General features: G+C 46.4%; 1 protein-coding gene across 5 annotated transcripts in view; it reads left to right on the top strand.

Moving 5' to 3' along the window:
- Positions 1-24,212, top strand: part of MED22 (mediator complex subunit 22) — a 106,700-nt gene that overhangs the window by 21,017 nt on the left and 61,471 nt on the right. For 4 of the 5 annotated variants that reach the window (XM_073599504.1, XM_073599503.1, XM_073599502.1 and 1 more), the window contains exon 2: positions 2,752-2,829. The gene's annotated coding sequence lies outside the window, so the exon portion shown is untranslated. The other variant, XM_073599509.1, reaches the window with a different exon arrangement.

The raw sequence follows: 24,212 nt of genomic DNA, 5'->3' as shown, positions 1-24,212 counted from the left end.
ATTCGGCCCCACCTTCTGTAAATGGATCACCATTCTATACAAATCCCCGACAGCACAAATTAAACTAGGAGGCATGCTCTCAGAACAGTTCCAGATACAACGGGGAACTAGGCAGGGGTGCCCACTTTCCCCTTTCTTGTTCGCCCTGGTGATGGAACCACTAGCCACTGCCATCCGTAACTCTAATGCTGTGGTAGGCATACGAGTGGGCTCCATAGTTGAAAAATTAGCTTTATACACCAATGACTTGGTGCTTTTTCTTAACGACTCTGGGCCCTCCCTTCGAGAAGCTCTTAATATTTTTTCTCGTTTTACAATTTTATCCGGGCTGAAAGTCAACTGGGAAAAATCCCAACTCCTGCCTATCGACTCAGCGGCAGAGCAGGCGGCGGACCCCTCATTACCCCTGTCCTGGGCCTCGAAAATCCGTTACCTGGGGATCAACATCACCCCCAAGGTGACAGATTTTATTGCCTTGAACCTTACTCCCCTTTTATCAAACCTTAAATCCAAACTAAGAGCTTGGGATAATTTGCCCCTATCTCTTATAGGTAGAATAAACCTATTCAAAATGAAATGCCTCCCTATTTTTCTATACATCATCAGGTACACTCCAGTATGGATACCCAAAAAATTCTTTACACAATTAGATGCCATCCTCTCTTCCTTCCTATGGAGGTCTGGATCCCCCAGGTTTAACAAGTCTATCCTCCGTAGACCCTGGACGGAGGGGGGCCTGGCCTGTCCAGACCTCCAAAAATATTTCTTTGCAGCCCTACTTGTCCACGCACATAATTGGGTAATCTCTGATGATGCAAACGCCTCGGTGGTGCTGGAGGCAGCATCGCTGGGGTCCTTTGAATCACTGAGAAATGCACTATACAGAGGTCCCAGAGCGCCAGCGACTCTCTCACACACTCTATGACTTCAGTGATAAAGGGGTGGCAATTGCAAGTTTGTAAACATAAAACAGAACCAAACAGATGGTCCCCGGATACCCCCTTGTGGCTCAATCCGCTCCTCGCTGAGTTTCACACTATACCTGATCCAAGCTTATGGGCAACAAGGGGCATTAAGATACTCGACCATATATGTAAAGACGGGGCTATCCTTCCCTTTGACACTCTCAAACAGAACCATGACTTACCCAATTGTTACTTCTTTAGATATCTACAGCTTAGACATGCCTTCTCTTCCCAATTCGAATCTCAACCACCATTACTCCTTCACTCCACTTTAGAATCCCTCCTCCGGAATGATGAGCTGGTAAAACCCCTATCCACCATATATAAGGCACTATTACCATCAATGCATTTTGGGCTTGAAACTCTCCAAGATAAATGGAGGGCTGACTTCCCTGAACTAGATACAGAGGACTGGGAGGATATGTGGGAATACCCTTTTCTTCAATTAGTGGCAGTGAAGGACCGTTTAATTCAATTCCGGATTCTACACCGGGTGTATTTAATGCTGCAACGGCTGAACAAAATTTATCCTGGGGCCTATCCTAGCTGTTGGAAATGTGGTAACCTAGAGGCTGGTTTCTGTCATATGTTGTGGTCCTGTCCCAAAGTGCACTCTTTCTGGGTAGAGGTGACGCAATTTATAACCTCGCTGCTAACAATCCAAATCCCGCTGACTGTACCGGTCTGCTTGCTTGGCCTGGTGGGCTCTTTAGCGCACCGCACAGCAACTAAGACCCTCATAGGACTTCTACTCTTTTACGCCCGTAAAGCAATATTACTAAAATGGAAACAACCTGATGCGCCCCCTCTGACCTCTTAGAAAGCCCTGGTCAATTCTACAATACCATTATATAAAGCCACATACCACTCCCGTGGGTGTACTGCTAAGTTTGACAAAATATGGAAACTATGGCTTGACTCTGCCTCCACTAATGCCGCTCAAGAGTAGACGGTAAATCTGACACCCATTAACTCCCCCTTCTGTGCTAACACTTGCTAAGACCCTTGTGACACCCCTATAGTTGAACCTTTAATGTCCTAGGCCTAGTACCAGAATCCCCTCTTGGGAAACCTCACCTTCATCGAAGACGAGTTGCACATTCTCCTTTCATAATCTCTCCAATTGGAGTGGTTGAGCCGTGATATCTAGTTTTTGTTTTGTTTTTTAGTTTTTGTTTTGTATTTTATCTGTTTTTCTTTCGATAACAGCACTGTTTTAGGCAGATAACCTGTTGTTAGGTACCGATTTACATGGTACTTTTTGAGCCGGGGAATGCCCTAAGGTTCTGTTTTTATAAATCTATTAAAAATCAATAAAGAGAATTTAAAAAAAAAAAAAAAAAATTTACTAGGGTGGAATCCCAAGCTTTCTTTAGCAGGGAGTCAGCCCTTTTATCCATGGGATCCTTAAGGATACCCATATCCTCAAACGCAAGGTCGGTGTTTCTCGACACTTGAGAGAAAGCTGCAGCCAGCCTTGTTTTTTTGTTCCAGACCTGGTTGCTATCTTCTTCAAAGGGAAACCTGCGTTTGAGGGATCTAGAAAAGAAAGGGGCCCTCTCTGGGTCCTTCCATTCCCTTATTGTTTCTGACAGAAACTTATGCACCGGAAACACCCTGTGCTTCACTTCACCCATGCCTTGAAACATTTTGTCACGTAACGACAACAGGGTTTTATCTTCTGTAATATTTAGAGTAGTGTGGATAGTTTTTAACAGATCATCTACCTCCTCTAGAGATAATTTATAGTGAGAAGATTCTCTCTCTTCCTCTGCTTCTTCCTCAGATTCTGTAGCCACGCTACGATCTTCCTCTTCAGAGTCACTGCCCCCTCTGTATGCAGAAACAAAGGCCTGGGAACGAGGTACTGAGCTGCTATCTGCAGCTGGACGTTTGTCAAGATAAGATCTGAATGACTCAAAAGTATCAGCCAAATCTTTTCTGAAAGAGCTCAGTGAATCTTGCTGAACCACAGGTGTAGTAGGAGTGGTCTCCTCTTTCACTAAGTCTGCAATGCATACTTTGCATAACACTTTTGCCCAAGACTCTTTAACCACTTGCTGACTGCCTCACGCAGATATACTGCAGCAGAATGGCACGGGCAGGCAAAATCACGTACCTGGTACCTGCCTTCCTGCAAGCGGGGGGTCCGATCGGACCCCCCCCCCCCCCCCGGTGCCAGATGCGGTCGGCTTTGGTCTGGGAGCATTCAGAGATGAGGGGGAGGCCATCCATTCGTGGCCCCCCCCTCGCGATCGCTCCCAGCCAATGAGATCATTCCCCTGCCTCTGTATAGTACACAGAGGCAGGAGAAATGATGTAATCTCTCCTCGCCTCTGCATTTTCCGTTCCGGCGCCGAGGAGAGAAGACTGCAATGTGAGTGTAAAACACACACACACACACACACAGTAGAACATGCCAGGCACACATAACACCCCCCTTTACCCCCCCAAATGACCCCCCCCCCCCGTCACACTGACACCAAGCAGTTTTTTTTTTTCTGATTACTGCATGGTGTCAATTTGCGACAGTTAGTGTTAGCCCCCTTTAGGTCTAGGGTACCCCCCTAACACCCTCTAATAAAGTTTTAACCCCTTGATCACCCCCCGTCACCAGTGTCACTAAGCGATCATTTTTTTGATCGCTGTATTAGTGTCACTGGTGACGCTAGTTAGGGAGGTAAATATATAGGTTCGCCGTCAGCGTTTTATAGCGTCAGGGACCCCCATATACTACCTAATAAATGTTTTAACCCCTAGTTAACCCCTTCACCACTGATCACCGTATAACCGTTACAGGTGACGCTGGTTAGTTCTTTCATTTTTTTATAGTGTCAGGGCACCTGCCATTTATTACCTAATAAAGGTTTAGCCCCCTGATCGTCCGGCGGTGATATGCGTCACCCCAGGCAGCGTCAGGTTAGTGCCAGTACCGCTAACACCCACGCACGCAGCATACGCCTCCCTTAGTGGTATAGTATCTGAACGGATCAATATCTGATCCGATCAGATCTATACTAGCGTCCCCAGCAGTTTAGGGTTCCCAAAAATGCAGTGTTAGTGGGATCAGCCCAGATACCTGCTAGCACCTGCGTTTTGCCCCTCCGCCTGGCCCAGCCCACCCAAGTGCAGTATCGATCGATCACTGTCACTTACAAAACACTAAACGCATAACTGCAGCGTTCGCAGAGACAGGCCTGATCCCTGCAATTGCTAACAGTTTTTTTGGTAGCGTTTTGGTGAACTGGCAAGCGCCAGCGGCCTAGTACACCCCGGTCGTAGTCAAACCAGCACTGCAGTAACACTTGGTGACGTGGCAAGTCCCATAAGTGCAGTTCAAGCTGGTGAGGTGGCAAGCACAAGTAGTGTCCCGCTGCCACCAAGAAGACAAACAGGCCCGTCGTGCCCATAATGCCCTTCCTGCTGCATTCACCAATCCTAATTGGGAACCCACCACTTCTGCAGCACCCGTACTTCCCCCATTCACATCCCCAACCAAATGCAGTCGGCTGCATGAGAGGCATTTTCTTTATGTCCTCCCGAGTACCCCTACCCAACAAACAAGATGTCGTGTCTGCAGCAAGCGCGGATATAGGCGTGACACCCGCTATTATTGTCCCTCCTGTCCTGACAATCCTGGTCTTTGCATTGGTGAATGTTTTGAACGCTACCATTCACTAGTTGAGTATTAGCGTACAGCATTGCACAGACTAGGCACACTTTCACAGGGTCTCCCAAGATGCCATCGCATTTTGAGAGACCCGAACCTGGAACCGGTTAACGTTACAGTTACAAAAAAAAGTGTAAAAAAAAAAAAAAGACAAACAAAAACAAAAAAAAAAAATGTTGTCGTTTTATTGTTCTCTCTCTCTATTGTTCTGCTCTTTTTTACTGTATTCTATTCTGCAATGTTTTATTGTTATTATGTTTTATCATGTTTGCTTTTCAGGTATGCAATATTTTATACTTTACCGTTTACTGTGTTTTATTGTTAACCATTTTTTTGTCTTCAGGTACGCCATTCACGACTTTAAATGGTTATACCAGAATGATGCCTGCAGGTTTAGGTATCATCTTGGTATCATTCTTTTCAGCCAGCGGTTGGCTTTCATGTAAAAGCAATCCTAGCGGCTAATTAGCCTCTAGACTGCTTTTACAAGCAGTGGGAGGGAATCCCCCCCCCCCGTCTTCCGTGTTTTTCTCTGGCTCTCCTGTCTCAACAGGGAACCTGAGAATGCAGCCGGTGATTCAGCCAGCTGACCATAGAGCTGATCAGAGACCAGAGTGGCTCCAAACATCTCTATGGCCTAAGAAACCGGAAGCTACGAGCATTTTATGAGCTAGATTTCGCCGGATGTAAACAGCGCCATTGGAAAATTGGGAAAGCATTTTATCACACCGATCTTGGTGGGGTCAGATGCTTTGAGGGCAGAGGTCATCTTTTTTATTTCATCAAACATTTGAGCAATATAGTGTGTTTCAGTGCATTAAAATTTAAAAAAGTGTTTTTTTCTCCAAAAAATGCATTTGAAAAATCGCTGCGCAAATACTGTGTGAAAAAAAAATGAAACACCCACCATTTTAATCTGTAGGGCATTTGCTTTAAAAAATATATATACAATGTTTGGGGGTTCAAAGTAATTTTCTTGCAAAAAAAAAATGTAAACAAAAAGTGTCAGAAAGGGCTTTGTCTTCAAGTGGTTAGAAGAGTGGGTGATGTGTGACATAAGCTTCTAAATGTTGTGCATAAAATGCCAGGACAGTTCAAACCCCCCCCAAATGACCCCATTTTGGAAAGTAGACACCCCAAGCTATTTGCTGAGAGGCATGTCGAGTCCATGGAATATTTTATATTGTGACACAAGTTGCGGGAAAGAGACAAATTTTTTTTTTTTTTGCACAAAGTTGTCACTAAATGATATATTGCTCAAACATGCCATGGGAATATGTGAAATTACACCCCAAAATACATTCTGTTGCTTCTCCTGAGTACGGGGATACCACATGTGTGAGACTTTTTGGGAGCCTAGCCGCGTACGGGACCCCAAAAACCAAGCATCGCCTTCAGGCTTTCTAAGGGCGTAAATTTTTGATTTCACTCTTCACTGCCTATCACAGTTTCGGAGGCCATGGAATGCCCAGGTGGCACAAACCCCCCCCCCAAATGACTCCATTTTGGAAAGTAGACACCCCAAGCTATTTGCTGAGAGGTATAGCGAGTATTTTGCAGACCTCACTTTTTGTCACAAAGCTTTGAAAAAAAAAAATGTTTTTTTCTTGTCTTTTCAAAAACAAATGAGAGCTGCAAAATACAATGCCTCTCAGCAAATAGCTTGGGGTGTCTACTTTCCAAAATGGGGTCATTTGGGGGGGGGGGGGTGCCACCTGGGCATTCCATGGCCTCCGAAACTGTGATAGGCAGTGTAGAGTGAAATCAAAAATTTACACCCTTAGAAATCCTGAAGGCGGTGATTGGTTTTCGGGGCCCCGTACTAGGCTTCCAAAAAGTCCCACACATGTGGTATCCCCATACTCAGGAGAAGCAGTTAAATGTATTTTGGGGTGCAATTCCACATATGCCCATGGCCTGTGTGAGCAATATATCATTTACTGACAACTTTGTGCAAAAAAAAAAAAAAAGTGTCACTTTCCCGCAACTTGTGTCAAAATATAAAATATTCCATGGACTCAACATGCCTCTCAGCAAATAGCTTGGGGTGTCTACTTTCCAAAATGGGGTCATTTGGGGGAGTTTTGTGCCATCTGGGCATTTTATGGCCTTCAAAACTGTGACAGGTAGTGAGGAGTAAAATCAAAAATTTACGCCCTTAGAAATCCTGAAGGCGGTGATTGGTTTTCGGGGCCCCGTACGCGGCTAGGCTCCCAAAAAGTCCCACACATGTGGTATCCCCATACTCAGGAGAAGCAGCTGAATATATTTTGGGGTGCAATTCCACATATGCCCATGGCCTGTGTGAGCAATATATCATTTAGTGACAACTTTTTGTAATTTTTTTTTTTTTTTTGTCATTATTCAATCACTTGGGACAAAAAAAATTCAAGTTAGACTTACCAGTAACTTGTTTTCCATGAGTCTTTCAGGACAGCACTTGAGAGAGTGACTCCTGCCCTTGCAAACAGGAAACACCTCTTCCACCAAACTTTAAAAGGAGGCTCCTTTCCACACATTGTCAGTAGTAGTAGAGAACCTCCGGCCCCAAACGAACACATAATCGAGATATGATTAGTCACAGTATATATATATATATATATATATATATATATATATATATATATATAAACAATAGGGCGGGATGCTGCTGTCCTGAAAGACTCATGGAAAACAAGTTACCGGTAAGTCTAACTTGAATTTTCCCTCATCGTCTTTCAGGACAGCACTTGAGAGGATAATAGAGACTTACCCCCCTAGGGAGGGACCACAGCCTGCAGAACCTTTCTGCCAAAAGCCTGATCCCCTGCTGATAGGAGATCCAGTCTGTAATGACGGACAAACGTTAAGTAGCTTGACCACGTAGCCGCCTTACAAATCTGATATGGTGTGGCACCAGCTCTTTCTGCCCATGTAGTGGCCTGGGCTCTTGTTGAATGAGCCCTAATTCCCAGCGGGGAAGATAAAGCCATTTGAGAATAGGCTACAGAAATAGCTGTCTTAAGCCATCTAGCCAATGATCCTTTCGATGCTTGTTGGCCTTTTTTGTCTCCAGAAAATAAATAATGAGAATAAATAATGAATCTGAAGTTCTAAATCCTCCTGTTACTTTCAAATAATGTAATAGGATACGTCTAACGACCAAGCTGTGAAACTGCTCTTCCTTTTTACCCGAAGGGTTAGCACAAAAGGTTGGTAGAGTAATCTCCTGAGACCTGTTACTAAAGCTTGCCACTTTTGGCAAAAAACCTGGATCTACTTTAAGGACAATCCTATCAGGAAAAACTGACAAAAAAGGCTCTTTTACTGATAGGGCGTGCAGTTCACTAATCCTTGCTGAAGTAATCGCGACCAGAAAAATAGTCTTCAAAGTTAAATTCTTTAGGGATATGATCTGTAAAGGCTCAAATGGTTCTTTTGCCAGAGCTTGCAGAACCACCGAGAGATCCCAATTTGGGAAATGCCTCACCGGGACCGGTCTAGACCTGGAAAGTGCTTTGAAAAATCTCATGATCAGAGTTTCTGAAGATAAGGATCTCTCCAGATAAACTCCCAAGGCGGCCACCTGCACCTTAAGAGTGCTGACTGCCAGATTCTTGTCTGCACCTTTTTGCAAAAATTCCAGCACAGAAACTAGGTCTTTAACCTCCCTATGTTCTGAATGACAGAAAGAAACAGACTTTCCATACTTTGGCGTAAATATCCCTGGTTACCTTTTTCCTACTGGAAAGCAACGTAGTAGTTAAACATTCTGAAAAGCCTTTGCTTCTCATTAACTGCTCCTCAGATACCAGGCAGTGAGCTTTAACCTGCTTACATCTGGATGATGCACTGGCCCCTGAATCAACAGATCCTGACTGAGCGGAAGATGCCAACATGGTTTGATTGCCAACTGAAGAATCATGGAAAACCAAGCTCTCTTTGGCCAATATGGAGTAATCAAAATTATTGATTCTCTCTCTCAGAATTTTTCTCAACACTATAGGGATTAGCCTGAATGGAGGAAAAGCATATCCTAGGTGAAAATCCCACGGATGTGCCAGAGCATCTATCCCCTGAGAGCAGTTGTCTCTCTGAAGGGAGAAAAATTTCGGGAGCTGCGTGTTTTGTTTTGAAGCAAAGAGGTCTACCTGCGGAAGGCCCCAAGCACTGGTGATTAATGCAAACACCTCCCTGTTCAGACTCCACTCTGATTCCTGAGCTTTCTGTCGGCTCAGATAATCCGCTACTTCGTTTAATGTGCCTTTGAGATGGACTGCGGATAGAGATAGTAAGTGGTTCTCCGCCCACTCCAGAATCTCTGACAGTAAGTGAAGAGCCCTGCTTCTTGTGCCTCCCTGTTTGTTCAGGTAGGCTATGATAGTGGCATTGTCCGACAAAACCTGGACATGGCAATCTATGAGATTTTGAGAGAAGAAAGCTAATGCTAGGGCAACCGCTTTCAGCTCTCTCCAATTTGAGGATTTTTGGGCCTCGAACTGGGACCATGTTCCCTGCGCTAAGGCCTGACCCATGTGGGCCCCCCATCCCCGCAAACTGGCGTCTGTTGTGACCACTTTTCCGGTCAGAAAAGACCAAAGAAGACCTGTTTGCAGCACCACCTGACTTTTCCACCACCAAAGCGAACGTTTGACTCTGGTGGGGATCTTTATTTTTGTATCCAAACTCTGTCCTGTGGTTCCATGTTCTTAGAAGGAACCTCTGGAGAGCCCTGCAATGCAGCCTTGCCCATTGGATGGCTGGCATGGAAGAGGTTAATGTCCCCAGAGCCGACATAACCTTTTGGACTGAAATCAGTTGATTTGTTTGTAGTGCCGTTATTACCCTTTGAACCTTGATCTTTTTCGCTTCTGGGAGAAAAATCTTTTGCTCCACTGAAGCTATCAAGTAACCCAGAAACAGTACTTGCTGAGCTGGGATGAAACTTGATTTTTGAACATTCACTATCCACCCTAGTGACTCCAAATGACTGCGGGCTTTGTTCAGATCCTCCTGCAACTTTTCCCTGGATGGGGCAAAAAAGAGGAGGTCGTCCAGATATGGAATTACCGCAATCCCCTGGAGTCGAAAAGGGGCGAGAGCTTCCGCCATTATCTTCATAAAAGTACAAGGAGCTGACGACAGGCCAAAGGGAAGGGCCCTGAACTGAAGATGTATAATCTCTTTGCCCATATTCACCGCAAACCTCAGGAATTTCTGGGACTGAGGTGCTACAGGAACATGAAGATAAGCATCCCTCAGATCGATAGATGCCATAAAACAATATTTTGTCAGAATGTTCCTGGCTGTGAAAATTGAGTCCATACAAAACTTCTTGTATAGGACCAACTTGTTCAGGGGTTTTAGGTTGAGGATAAGACGGAAGTTTCCGGATGGTTTTCTTATCAGAAAGATGTGTGAATAGAAGCCCTGACCCTGTTCTTCTGGGGATACTGGTATCACTACCCTCTGGTGCCTCAGATCCTTTAAAAGGTTCTTCATGGCTAGGGCCTTTGTTAGATCCCTTGGTAAGTTTGTTACAAAGAATCTTTCTGGCGGGCGATCCAAAAATTGTATCCTGTAACCTTGGGACAGCATGTCCAGAATATATTGACTGTCATGCTGGCCCAAAGGGGGAGGAAACTTTGAAGCCTTCCCCCCCACTGGTACGCACAAGTCATTGCGTTTTACCGGAGGCTGCAGGAGGATGAAAAAGGACATTTCCTTTACCCTTCTGCGATGCCCAATTTTTTATTTTCTCCTGTGGTTTGGTTTGTTCTTGAGCCCTTTGGGAATGAAAAAAACGTTTTTTCTTTTTGATGGGAAAAGACTTCTTTTTATCAGCTGTTCTATCTAGAACCGCATCTAAGTCAGGTCCAAAAAACAAGTCACCCAGGAACAGTATCCCACGCAGCTTGTTTTTGGATGCCGCGTCCCCCGGCCAAGTTTTCAACCATAGAGCCCTTCTGGCCGAGTTGGCTAGGGCAGCAGATCTAGCTGTCATTTTAATTGATTCCACTGATGCATCAGATACAAATGCGACAGCGGCAGACAGTCGAGAATGAATCCAAAATTTCTTGTTTTGGTGAGTCTGCTGAGATACGGGCCTTAAGTTGATCTAACCAGAACTCCATATTCCTGGATACCATTGTAGTTGCCATAGCAGGTTTAAGATTTCCCATGATGGATTGCCAAGCCCTTTTTAGTAGCTGGTCCATCCTTTTATCCATGGGATCTCTCAACACCCCCATGTCCTCGAATGCCAAATCTGTTGACCTCGAGACTTGGAAAAACGCGGCATCTAGTTTGGGGTTTTTGTTCCAAACCGCCGCTGGATCTTCATCAAAAGGAAAATGCCTTTTTAAGGCTTTGGGAAAGAAAGGCTCTCTCTCTGACTCTGTCCACTCTTTCTTAATAGCTTCAGAAATAACAGAGTGTACTGGGAAATTGCGATTTTTGTGTTCGCTAAGCCCTGCATACATTTTATCATGCAGAGATAACGGAAAATTGAATACTTACCTTTCCGTAATTTTCCTTTCCTGGTGCCTACCCATGGCAGCATACCAATGGTTGGTTGCTCCGCCCCCGACCAACCCACAGGACCACTTTAACTCTATAAATAAAAGAGTTGTTACTTCCCACCGTCATTCTTGTACCTAGATCTCAGAAAACTAAGGATTATTGAAGGGAGGGTGTATGCTGCCATGGGTAGGCACAGGAAAGGAAAATTACGGAAAGGTAAGTATTCAATTTTCTGTTTTCCTGGTGCCTCCATGGCAGCATACCAATGGTAAATAACTCGCTTACAGGGAGGGTACTGCAATAAGAAATTTAATGAAAAACTACAGCCTTGACATCTGTAAGGTTCTTTCCCCAAATTCCTGGGAAGTAAGAACCGCTGGGTCTACACTATAGTGAGACATGAAAGTGTTGAATGACGACCAACTAGCTGTTTGGCAAATTGTCTCAGGGGAGACCCGCGCCAATGCTGCCCAAGAAGAGGCCATTCCCCGAGTGGAATGCGCGCTGACCGCATCTGGAACTGCCCAACCACTAGCCCGATAGGCCCTTTGGATTAATTTTACGATCCAGCTTGCCAAGGTCGTCTTGGATGCTGCCTTTCCCTTTCTGGCGCCTTTTGGGATGACAAACAGTCTTTGATCTTTGATTAACTGTTGTGTTGAGTTTAAATAGTGTCTCAGGGATCTGGCTACATCTAGCTCATGTAATCTTGAAGACTCTGGATCTTCTACAAATGCTGGGAAAACCCATTCCTGATTAAGATGATAGAGAGAAGGTACCTTAGGAATGAATTGATGGATGGGTTGCAAAACCACCCTGTCCGGGAAGGTGATGTAAGGTTCCCGTGATCCTAGAGCTTGGATTTCCGATGCTCTGCGAGCCGAGGTGATGGCAATCAGGAATACTGCTTTTAAGGAAATGTCCTCTAGGGTGCAATCTTCTGTGGGAGCAAAGGGAGGATTTGATAGGACATCCAGCACAATCGTCAAGTCCCATTTGGGGTATAATGCTTTCCTGGGAGGTCGCAATCTCAGGACTGCCTTCAAAAAGCGTTCGACCAGAGGGTTCAAAGCCCATCGTGTATCTGTCAGGGCTGAGAGAGCCGAGACCTGGACCTTAAGAGTGTTTAGACCTAAACCTAGATCCAAGCCATTCTGTAGGAAGAGAAGCACATTCTGGACCCCAGGATCCAGGGGATCGAAATGATTAAGCTCTGCCAGTTCTGTAAATTTTCTCCATATTCTGTAATAGGTGGAATTAGTGGAAGACTTCCTTGCCTGTAGAAGTGTTTGAATAACATTATGTGAGCACCCTAAATCATCCAGCCTTTTCCGCTCAATTTCCAGACCCTCAAGTCTAGGATTTCCGGATGCGGGTGAGAGAAGTCGTTTTGAGAAAGAAGGTCGTTCAGGTGTGGAAGAGGAAGCAGTCTGCATACAGCCAAGTTGACTAGGAGTGTGAACCACGGTCTCTTGGGCCAGTATGGGATTACTGCCAAGACTGACTTTCTCCGTCAGGCGCTGAAGAAACCTCAATATCAGAGGAGTCGGAGGAAATGCGTATCCTTTCTGAAAATTCCAAGGCTGGGCTAGAGCGTCTACTCCTGCTGACCCTGGGGACGGGAACCTTGAGAAGAACAGAGGCGTCTTCGTTTTGGGGTGAGAGGCAAATAGGTCGATTTGGGGGGTGCCCCATTGTTGGCATATCTAGTCGAAAACCTTGGGATTCAGGGACCACTCGTCGTTGTTGACGAATGATCTTGACAGATGGTCGGCTAACTGGTTCTCGGACCCTGGGATGTATGAGGCCCGCAGGTTGATTAAGTTCCTCTCGGCCCAGGTCAGAATGGGCGTCGCTTCCCTGAGTAGAGACCTGCTGTGTGTTCCCCCCTGGTTCTGGACATAGGCCACTGCCGCTTTGTTGTCCATCTGTAGGAGTATGGATTTTCCTCTGAGGTAGGTGGCTAAATGTAAGATTGACATCCATGCCGCCCTTAGTTCCAGTATGTTCGATACTTCCGCCTCCGAATTGAACTGCCATCTCCCTTGGACTAGTTGACCTTGGAAGTGCGCACCCCAGCCCAACTGACTTGCGTCTGACGTAAGAATGGTCCATGAGATGGGCCCTAGGGAACAGTGAATCTGCAGATTGGATGGTCTCGTCCACCACCAGAGACTGGACTTCATTATGGATGTGACTAATATCCTCTGATCCAGGCGATTCTTCTACTGTGCCAGAAAGCCCAGTTGGAATCCCCGCAGATGCCACCTGGCCCACTTCACCATGGGTATACAAGAGGAAAGGGAGCCCAAGAGACTCAGACAGTGATGCCAACATGGAATGGCTTGCTAATACTCTCTTTACCTTCCTTATCAGGACAGGAATCTTTTCTAGGGGAAGTGAAACTGCCCTCTCTGGAGTGTTGAAAAGTGCTCCTAGATATGTCATCTTTTGTGTAGGTGTGAGCTGGCTTTTCGAGTAATTAATTAACCACCCGAACTTGCTCAGGGTGTCTGGGACCAGCCGTACATGCATTTCTAGGCTCCTTTTGTGCTGGGATAGAATGAGGATGTCGTCCAAGTAGTGAAGCACTCAAATCCCTTTTTCTCGAAGAGGAGCCAGGATTGCCACTAGCACCTTGGTAAAGGTTCTGGGAGCTGTTGAGATCCCGAACGGCAGGCATTGAAACTGTAGGTGTAAATCGTCTACTTTGAAACGTAGGAAAGGTTGAAACTGCTGCAGGATAGGTATATGGAGATACGCGTCTTGAAGGTCTATAGAGACCATCCAGTCCCCTGGCTGTACTGATAGGATCACTGTATTTAAGGATTCCATTTCGAAATGCTCTGTACGGATGTATCGGTTTAACCTCTTCAGGTCCAACACGGGCCTCCAGCCGCCCGATTTTTTGGGGACCAAAAAGACTGGGGAATAGAACCCTCAGTGTTTTTCTAAGTCCAGAACTGGAACTACTGCTTGCTGCCGGATAAGAATTTGTACATGCTGAAGAAGGACCTCTTTCTTCTCTTTGGAGGTTGGCATCTTCGTTGGCTGGAATGAAAAGGGTGGGGGCCGTTTTCTGAATGTCCAGAAATGCCCCTGAATGACAGTGGAGACTGCCCATTGATCTGTACAATTCTCCACCCAAACCTGGGCAAACGCCCTGAGTCGAGCTCCTACTGGAGCGGTTTGGGTGGATAGGGAGTCAAAAAGACTTCTGGCCCTCAACCGTGGATGTTGAGATTTTCGGCTTCCCCGCCTTCAAGAAAGTTGCCTGCGAGCCCTTCCAGCCTCTTCTGTACTCCCTGCTCTCTGCTGACCAGCTGGACGTGACAAATCTTTTCCTCCTGCTTCTGTCCTGGGGAATTAGACCACTTTTCCCTCCTGTGACTCTGGTAATCGCTGCATCCATTTTGTCACCGAACAGAGCTTTCCCATTGTATGGTATGCGACACCACGATTGTTTTGAGGTTGGGTCGGCTGACCATGGTTTTAGCCACAATGCCCTTCTGGCAGTGATGGAATACAGCATAGCTCTGGAGGAACACTTGAGGACATCAATGGCGGCCTCCGCCATGAAATCTGAGGCCAGCTTCAGCTCATCTAGTGCTTTGATGATCTCGTTAGACCCCACCCCCTGTCTGAGGGCTGTCTCAATATTGTCTGACCATACTCTAGAAGCCCGAGAGATTGAAGTCAGGGCTACTGCTGGCTTACATGCCCCTCCTGCAGCTTGATAAGATTTTTTTTAGATCTGAATCGATCCTTCGATCAAGTACATCCCTGAAGAGACCGCATCCTCTAGAGGCAGTGTTGTATTCCTGGCTAATCTCATAATTGAAGCATCTACCGTTGGAAGCGAATCAAAAAGCTGGGCATCTGCTTCAGCAAGTGGGTATAATTTGAGAAAACGATTGTAAGCTAAGGGTCTTTTATCCACCTTCTGCCATTCATCTGTCACAGCTTCCTTTATTTCTTCCATTAAGGGGAAGGTTGATAATTTTTTCTTCAGGTGTGGAAAATATTTCTTTGCTTTAGATGGAGGCTCTGGATCTTCCTCCCATTGGATTGCGTCCTTTACCGCATTAATAAAGGGTTCCACTAGAGCAAAATCAAAGGCTGAAGCATTCTCCTCTTCCACATCCGAATCGCTTTCAGAAATAACCTCTGTCTGGCCGTGGATTGGGTGTATTCACTGCTGCTTCATCTTGGGATAAGGCTAACTCCCGGATAGAGTCTTTGATCATTCTTTTGATTGATTCCATTGACTCAAGTTTCTCTCTCTCTTTGTCTCCTGTAGCTTCCAGGAGTGATTGACCACATACCAATTTATCAGGGAGGGCTTGTTTGAAACACACCCAGCATGCTTTCTCTCCTGGATACACAGGTCTGTGCTGGGAGTCCTGTTTACTAGAGGTATGTCGGGATGATCTGTGCCCACTGCGGGAAGTATGGGCCGAGGACGAATGAGAATGACCCGAGCTCCTATGGTCCTTTGATCTTCTATCCGTAGAATCTCTATGGGATGATCTGCGGGAAGATCCGTGATGCAGGCTAAGACAAAAAATAGAAACAAAGACAAGGGTGTTTCAATCAGCCCGGGGTGCTCATTTCTCTTGATAAAAAAAAAAAAAAAAACGTACCTGAAAGTTGCAGCCCTTACCTAGTGGTATGTTGAGGATCTTTTTGATGCGGCATTATAGTACTAGGGACAGCTGAAAAGGAACAATTAAAATTTAATATAAAAGTAGTTAAAAACAAAAAAGTATTTTGCAGAGGAGGAAAGAACAATAACAATAATATATATATATATATATATATATATATATATATATATATATATATATATATATTACTCCCATTCCTCCCTGGTACCTTGGCTGGGCTCCATAGCACAGAGTCAAAAAGGATAAAGGAGCTGGAGAAGACACCTCATAGATGCTTCCTCTAAGGCAGCTGCTCCTCTACTGACAGTAAGCTCTCTTATATACTAGAGAGCGGTCTGGGAGTCCCAAGATGGCCGCCGTCGGCTTCACAGTGCTACTGAGCATGCACCATGACATCACGCCGAGGCCCCGCCCCCCACCAGGGAAGCAGAGCCGAACGGCGCGCGAAGCGCTGCACACTCAGAGGAGAACTACACAGGCACATGAGGCATGCTGTGGAGGTAGGCAAAAACCTCATAGCGTTTTTGTAAAAAGCACAAGCATTCAGGGTTTTAGTATGCCGAACGAGGGAATATATAGGAGAGAAAAACTGGCTCCTGTTAACCCACCAAGCCCCAAAAAGATCCACAGAAAAACGGGCTCCCATACTTATCTGGCGCTTTTAGCAGCCCAAGCAATGGGACTCCATACTGCAGGAGAGCATGAACCTGCAATGGTCACACCATAAAGCGATGAGGTAGGGCTGAGCGCTTGATCCTGTAGGAACGAGGACAGAGAAAAGAATGACGGTGGGGAGGAACAACTCTTTTATTTATAGAGTTAAAGTGGTTCTGTGGGTTGGTCGGGGGCGGAGCAACCAACCATTGGTATGCTGCCATGGAGGCACCAGGAAAACTCCTTTCTATCCTCCTCCAGACCCAGTGTGGTATAGATTGCTTTTAACAGGCCATCTACCTGTTCTAAAGACAATTTAAATTTTGAAGGTAAATTTTCTCCTTCCTCCCCCTCATCAGAATCCTCAGATTGAGAGGGGGAATGTCCCTCTGGGGTAGGAGATGCCACAGTCTCCACCGCCAGGACTATAAGTGAGCCCTGAGAGGACTGAGGTAGTAGGCTGACTCAGGGATGGGTTTGCTAGCGAAGAGCTAAATGATTGGATAGTCGCATCAAGTTCTTTTTTAACAGATGCAATCAAGTCGCTGCAAGCGGAAGAAGCTTCTTTAACTAGCAAATCAAAACAGGCTTGACATAACGTCTTCTTCCATCCTTCAGGTAGCTTGGATTTACATGAAGGGCATTTCCTTTTTGCCACTGGATCAGAGCTCTTGGCCTGCCATGAGACAAAAAGAAGAAACCATCCCAGTGAGACAACCTGTCCTTTTCCCAAGGATGCTCACCACAGGTGCACAGTAAGAACTAAACTGCCTTATGTGCCCAGACAGGCCCCTGCCACCGGGGGATAGAGAGAGAGACCCCATAGTACAAGGAGGACAGTATACAACTGCCCCTTACCTGGGCCTTGCTGGTGCCTGTCCCACTCGCTGCCGCCATTGATTCCATTGAGGAGCACTTGCAGTGTTGTGTGGCTAAAAACGCCGGTTCCGGACTCAAATAGTGCCAGTCCGGAACCGCTAAATAAGCACCAGCCCCATTCCTCCCCTTTCCCTCTGCGATTTCCGGCGGAAATGACGCCGTACGCCTGTTCCGTGGGCGCCGCCCCCTTTCCGGATGGCTCAGTTCCGGCAGATGGAGCCCCGCTGCAATCCCCAAGATGGCGGCGGTGCAATAAGCAACAGGCGGTGGACCTGAGAAAAAAAAAAAAAACACAGTAAACGGCCACCGCCTGTCTTGCCGCCGCTTAGGAGCGATGCCCACGACAGTCAGACTCACCCTGAGCCCAGATGAAGAGAGAGGGAGCCCAGACAGCAGCACCTAACATCAGCTGTGGAATGGGAGGAACAGCTCTCATGAGGTAAAAAGCATTTGGTGAAAAACACAGGAAACCTGAGCTCCCAGGACAGCACCTGAGAGCCCTGACTTCCCCACGAAGCGTTCCCTCCGAAGGAAACACAAAAAACTGACAATATGTGGAAAGGAGCCTCCTTTTAAAGTTTGGTGGAAAAGGTGTTTCCTGTTTGCAAGGGGAGGAGTCACTCTCTCAAGTGCTGTCCTGAAAGACGGGAAAATTAATATTCAATGGGCTCAACATGCCTCTCAGCAATTTCCTTGGGGTACTACTTTCCAAAATGGGGTCATTTGGGGGGGGGGGGGTTTGTACCGCCCTGCCATTTTAGCACCTCAAGAAATGACATAGGCAGTCAAACTAAGAGCTGTGTAAATTCCAGAAAATGTACCCTAGTTTGTAGACGCTATAACTTTTGCGCAAACCAATAAATATACGCTTATTGACTTTTTTTTACCAAAGACATGTGGCCGAATACATTTTGGCCTAAATGTATGACTAAAATGGAGTTTATTGGATTTTTTTTTATAACAGTAGAAAATCTTTTTTTTCAAAATTTTCGGTCTTTTTCCGTTTATAGCGCAAAAAATAAAAACCGCAGAGGTGATCAAATAGCATCAAAAGAAAGCTATTTGTGGGAAGAAAAAGGACGCAAATTTTGTTTGGGTACAGCATTGCATGACCGCGCAATTAGCAGTTAAAGCGACGCAGTGCCAAATTGTAAAAAGTGCTCTGGTCAGGAAGGGGGTAAATCCTTCTGGGGTTGAAGTGGTTAAGCACATTTTTACAAGATGGGCATTTCCTTTTAACAGGAAAAGAGGAATGTTTGGTCTTCTCTTTTGCCTTCTGAAATACATAAGCAAAAAAAAAAAAAAAGTGTTTTTATCCTTACAAACAAACAAAAAAAACAGCATGCTGAAAAAAAATGGAGGAGCTAACACTAACCCCTCTACTTAAGATCAGCCAGTAAATCCCCCCACAGATTTACTTCAAAATCATTAACCACCTGACATCCGGCCGTAGCCGAATGACGGCTTCAGCGCGGATGTCAATTCCCGGGAGGCCGTCATATGACGGCCTCCCCTTTCCTCGCTCCCCGTGCGCGCTCACGAGCGCGCAACGGGGAAATTCTGTGTTGGCCGTGTCCCTTGGACACAGCCAATCACAGATCGCTGTAAACGGCCAATCACAGCGGCCGTTTACAGCGCGATCGCTGCCTCCAATGAGAGATGATCTAAAATGTAAACAATTGAGATCATCTCTCATTGCCGGTTCTCTCTCCTCACACAGAGACAGCGTGTGAGGAGAGAGAGAAACTGTCAGCGATCTGTGAGTCTGTATTAACATTTACTGTGCCTACAGTGCCCACAGTGCCCATCAATACAGTGCCCATCAACACAGTGCCCCATCAATACAGTGCCCCATCAATACAGTGCCCCATCAGTACAGTGCAGCATCAGTACAGTGCCAATCGGTGCCCACCTGTGCCAAATCGGTGCCCACCTGTGCCAATCGGTGCCCACCTGTGTCAATCGGTGCCCACCTGTGCCAATCGGTGTCCACCTGTCTGCCCAGCGGTGATTAGTGTCCAGCTGCACATCTGCACAATCAGTGACCACCTGTGTCACCTCATCAGTGCCCACCTGTGCCACCTCATCAGTGCCCACCTGTGCCACCTCATCAGTGCCCACCTGTGCCACCTCAGTGCCCACCTGTGCCAATCAGTGCACATCTGTGCTGCCTCAGTGCACATCTGTGCTGCCTCAGTGCACATCTGTGCCGCCTCATCAGTGCCCATCTGTGCCGCTCCATCTGTGCCGCTCCATCTGTGCCGCTCCATCTGTGCCGCCCCATCTGTGCCGCTCCATCTGTGCCGTCCCATCAGTGCCCAGCTGTGCCACCTCATAAGTGCACATCTGTGCAATCTCAGTGCACATCTGTTCCACCTCGTCAGTGCCCACCTGTGCCGCCTCATCAGTGCCCACCTGTGCCGCCTCATCAGTGCCCACCTGTGCCACCTCATCAGTGCACATCTGCACATCTGTTCCACCTCATAAGTGCACATCTGTGCAATCTCAGTGCACATCTGTTCCACCTCGTCAGTGCCCACCTGTGCCGCCTCATCAGTGCCCACCTGTGCCGCCTCATCAGTGCCCACCTGTGCCGCCTCATCAGTGCCCACCTGTGCCACCTCATCAGTGCACATCTGCACATCTGTTCCACCTCATAAGTGCACATCTGTGCAATCTCAGTGCACATCTGTTCCACCTCATCAGTGCACATCTGTTCCACCTCATCAGTGCCCCTCTGTGCCACCTCAGTGCCCATCTGTGCTCATCAGTGCCGCCTCATCAGTGCAGGCTTAGCAACCATGGCCAAAAGAAGCTTTTCCGCCGAGGAGGCGTACCAAATACTGTCCCAGGCCGACGAGAGCAACGGGGAGCTCTCTTTTTCAGATTCCCTTTCTGATTCCGAGTCGGACATAAACTATGAGCCAGTCCTCAGTAGTGAAACACTGAGTGACTCAGAGGAGGAAGAGATTCAGCCCGCCAAACGAAGGCGTTCTGGTGGGGAGGCAGTGGCATCTACCAGCACGGCAGTCCCGTCCACCAGCACGGCAGTCCCGTCCACCAGCACGGCAGTCCCGTCCACCAGCACGGCAGTCCCGTCCATCAGCACGGCAGTCCCGTCCATCAGCACGGCAGTCCCGTCCACCAGCACGGCAGTCCCGTCCACCAGCACCGCAGTGCCTCGGCAAGAAAGGCCAAGGACCCAAGCCAGCCTTCCCTATGCCCTGCAGAACCCCTTGTGGCTTCCTCCTAATTCAGGAGAAGCCAACATTCCCCCTTTCACTGCCCAGCCAGGAGTCCAGGTGAACACGGAGAATTTTTCCCCAATAGATTTTTTTAATTTATTTTTTACCGAGGACATGCTGTCAAGTATTGTGGCCCAGTGCAACCTTTATGCACATCAATTCATTGCAAATAATCCAACATCCTACTATGCCCGTCCCTACGAATGGAGAGACCTAACGGTGGTGGAGTTGAAGGTTTTTTTAGGGCTCACATTTAACATGGGACTCACGAAAAAAAACACTTTGCTGTCCTATTGGTCAACCCACCCCCTCCAACACCTGCCAATATACTCCAAGGTGATGCCCAGAAACAGATACCTCATGATATTGAGGTTTCTTCATTTCAAGGACAATACCCAGTGCCCTCCCCGAAATGACCCAAACTATGATAGACTTTTCAAAATTCGGCCACTTTTAAATTATTTTTCTGCACTATTCCCCTTGCTGTTTACCCCAGACAAAAACATATGTGTGGATGAGTCCCTTCTTAAGTTTAGTGGCAGGCTTAAGATGAAGCAATATATTCCCAGTAAAAGGGCACGCTATGGGGTGAAGGTATACAAATTATGTGACCGAGTCACAGGTTACTTGTATGCCTTCAAAGTGTACGAAGGGAAGGACACCCAGCTGCAACCCCCTAATTGCCCAGACTACTTGGGATCAAGCGGGAAAATTGTTTGGGATCTCACATACCCCCTACTGGAGAAAGGCTACCACCTGTACGTAGATAACTTCTACACATCTCTGCCCCTTTTCCACAACCTGCATCGGATGAAGACGCCTGCATGTGGTACCATCAAAAAGAACCGGAAGGGCTTTCCTCAAAGTCTGGTCAATAAAAAATTGAGAAAAGGAGAAACGGCGAGTCTACGAAACAACGAGATTTTGGCAGTGAAGTGGAGAGACAAAAGAGATGTATACATGTTGTCTTCAATCCACGATGATACCTTCATGGAAGTCCCCAGAAGAAATGGCCCCATACAGAAACCTAAATGTGTCTTTGACTATAATTTGTTTATGGGGGGAGTCGACTTGAATGACCAGATGCTGGAACCGTACCTTGCCACAAGACGGACATACCATTGGTATAAGAAAGTCGCAATTTATTTTTTTAATTTGGCCATCTACAATTCTTATGTCATTTATCGAAACTCCACCCAAAACCCCAAACGCTTCCTTGGCTACCAGGAAGACGTTTTCACTGCCCTTACATTCCCGAACGGCCCCCCAGAAAATATCCGATCTGATGTTCTAAGTCGACTCTCCGAACGCCACTTCCCAGATAAGATCCCTCCCAAACCAACAGGCCAACGACGGCAAAAAAAATGTAAGGTGTGTACCAGAGCTGGATTCAGAAGAGACACATCTTATTATTGTGCACAATGTCCTTCTGAACCAGGCCTCTGCGTAGGTGAATGTTTTCGTCGTTACCATACTTTAGTAAATTATTAGTAAAGTATGGTAAACGTAAGCCTCCGTTCCTGCAATTTACCCTCACACCCCTTATGCCACTGCCTCCTCTGTAACTGACCCTGGCTTGTTATTTGACCACGCTTTTGCCTAACGATTCTGCACATACCTCTGCCTGATCTGGAACTGACCCTGGACTGTTATTCGACCATGCTTCTGCCCAACGATTCTGCACATACCTCTGCCTGATCTGGAACTGACCCTGGACTGTTATTCGACCATGCTTCTGCCCAACGATTCTGTACATACCTCTGCCTGATCTGGAACTGACCTTGGACTGTTTGACCATGATATTTGCCTGCCTCTTGGACTGATCTTTTACCCTGCAACTGGACTAGTGGGATTCAACACAGGGGTCTCACATATGTGAGGGGCTCCAGAATTGTTTTTCTGGATGAAGAAAACAATTTATTTTGTTTTCTCAATCCTAGATTAGGGTCTGGAGACTCGGAGGCTTCAAAGAGATTTGGGTGGGAGAAGCCTCTACCCCTGTCCCCATTCTGTCCTGAACGAGGCCCTACTTCTGCCTGTAGGACTTACTGCCGTCACGCCTCTGCCTGTTGCACTGACCACACCACATGGACCTGCCTACTACCAGGACCAATATTTTTGGCACTGCGGACAATATCTCTGCCTGCACTGACCCTGGACTTTATATGGACAGTAACCCTGCCTGCTGCCTGGACAATTGTGTTCGCCGCTGCTGACCAAGTCCCTGCCTGCTGCCTGGACCAGTGCTTTCCTCCTGCGTACAACTGCGCTACTACAACCACAGGTAATCTTTTTTGTTTACGCTTTGCTCAGCATAATGTATTTTGGGGTGTAATTCTTGGTATGTGCATGCTATGTGTCCCTGGAACACCTGACGGTGTTCCTTGCATGTTTGGCCTCTGTATGTGGCCAGGCAGTGAAAAAGTCCCACACATGTGGTATCGTAATACTCAGGAGGAGTAGCAGAATGTATTTTGGGGTGTCATTTTTGCTATCTAAATGCTATGTGTTGGAAATATCTTATAAACGGACAACTTTGTGTAAAAAAAAATGTGTTTTCATTTTTTTCCACATTTTCCAAAAACTTCTGGAAAAAAATAAACCATTCAAAAGACTCATTATGCCACATAGATTATACGTTGGGGTGTTAGCTTTCCAAAATGGGGTCATTTTGTGGGTGTTTCCATTGTCCTGGTGCTCCAGGGCCTTCAAAGGTGTAACAGGTGGTTGAGAAATGTGATGTGTAATTTATGCTCCTAGAACACCTGATGGTGCTCCATGCATGTTGGGCCTCTGTATGTGGCCAGGCAGTGAAAAAGTCCCACACATGTGGTATCGTAATACTCAGGAGGAGTAGCAGAATGTATTTTGGGGTGTCATTTTTGCTATCTAAATGCTATGTGTTGGAAATATCTTATAAGCGGACAACTTTGTGTAAAAAAAAATGTGTTTTCATTTTTTTCCACATTTTCCAAAAACTTCTGGAAAAAAATAAACCATTCAAAAGACTCATTATGCCTCATAGATTATACGTTGGGGTGTTAGCTTTCCAAAATGGGGTCATTTTGTGGGTGTTTCCATTGTCCTGGTGCTCCAGGGCCTTCAAAGGTGTAACAGGTGGTTGAGAAATGTGATGTGTAATTTATGCTCCTAGAATACCTGATGGTGCTCCATGCATGTTGGGCCTCTGTATGTGGCCAGGCAGTGAAAAAGTCCCACACATGTGGTATCGTAATACTCAGGAGGAGTAGCAGAATGTATTTTTGGGTGTCATTTTTGCTATCTAAATGCCATGTGTTGGAAATATCTTATAAACGGACAACTTTGTGTAAAAAAAAATGCGGTTTCATTTTTTTCCACATTTTCCAAAAACTTCTGGAAAAAAATAAACCATTCAAAAGACTCATTATGCCGCATAGATTATACGTTGGGGTGTTAGCTTTCCAAAATGGGGTCATTTTGTGGGTGTTTCCATTGTCCTGGTGCTCCAGGGCCTTCAAAGGTGTAACAGGTGGTTGAGAAATGTGATGTGTAATTTATGCTCCTAGAACACCTGATGGTGCTCCATGCATGTTGGGCCTCTGTATGTGGCCAGGCAGTGAAAAAGTCCCACACATGTGGTATCGTAATA

The sequence above is a fragment of the Aquarana catesbeiana genome, linkage group LG09 (genome assembly GCF_042186555.1).
Source record: "Aquarana catesbeiana isolate 2022-GZ linkage group LG09, ASM4218655v1, whole genome shotgun sequence".
In the NCBI taxonomy this organism is placed as follows: domain Eukaryota; kingdom Metazoa; phylum Chordata; class Amphibia; order Anura; family Ranidae; genus Aquarana; species Aquarana catesbeiana.
This window is presented reverse-complemented; position numbering and strand designations above follow the sequence as displayed.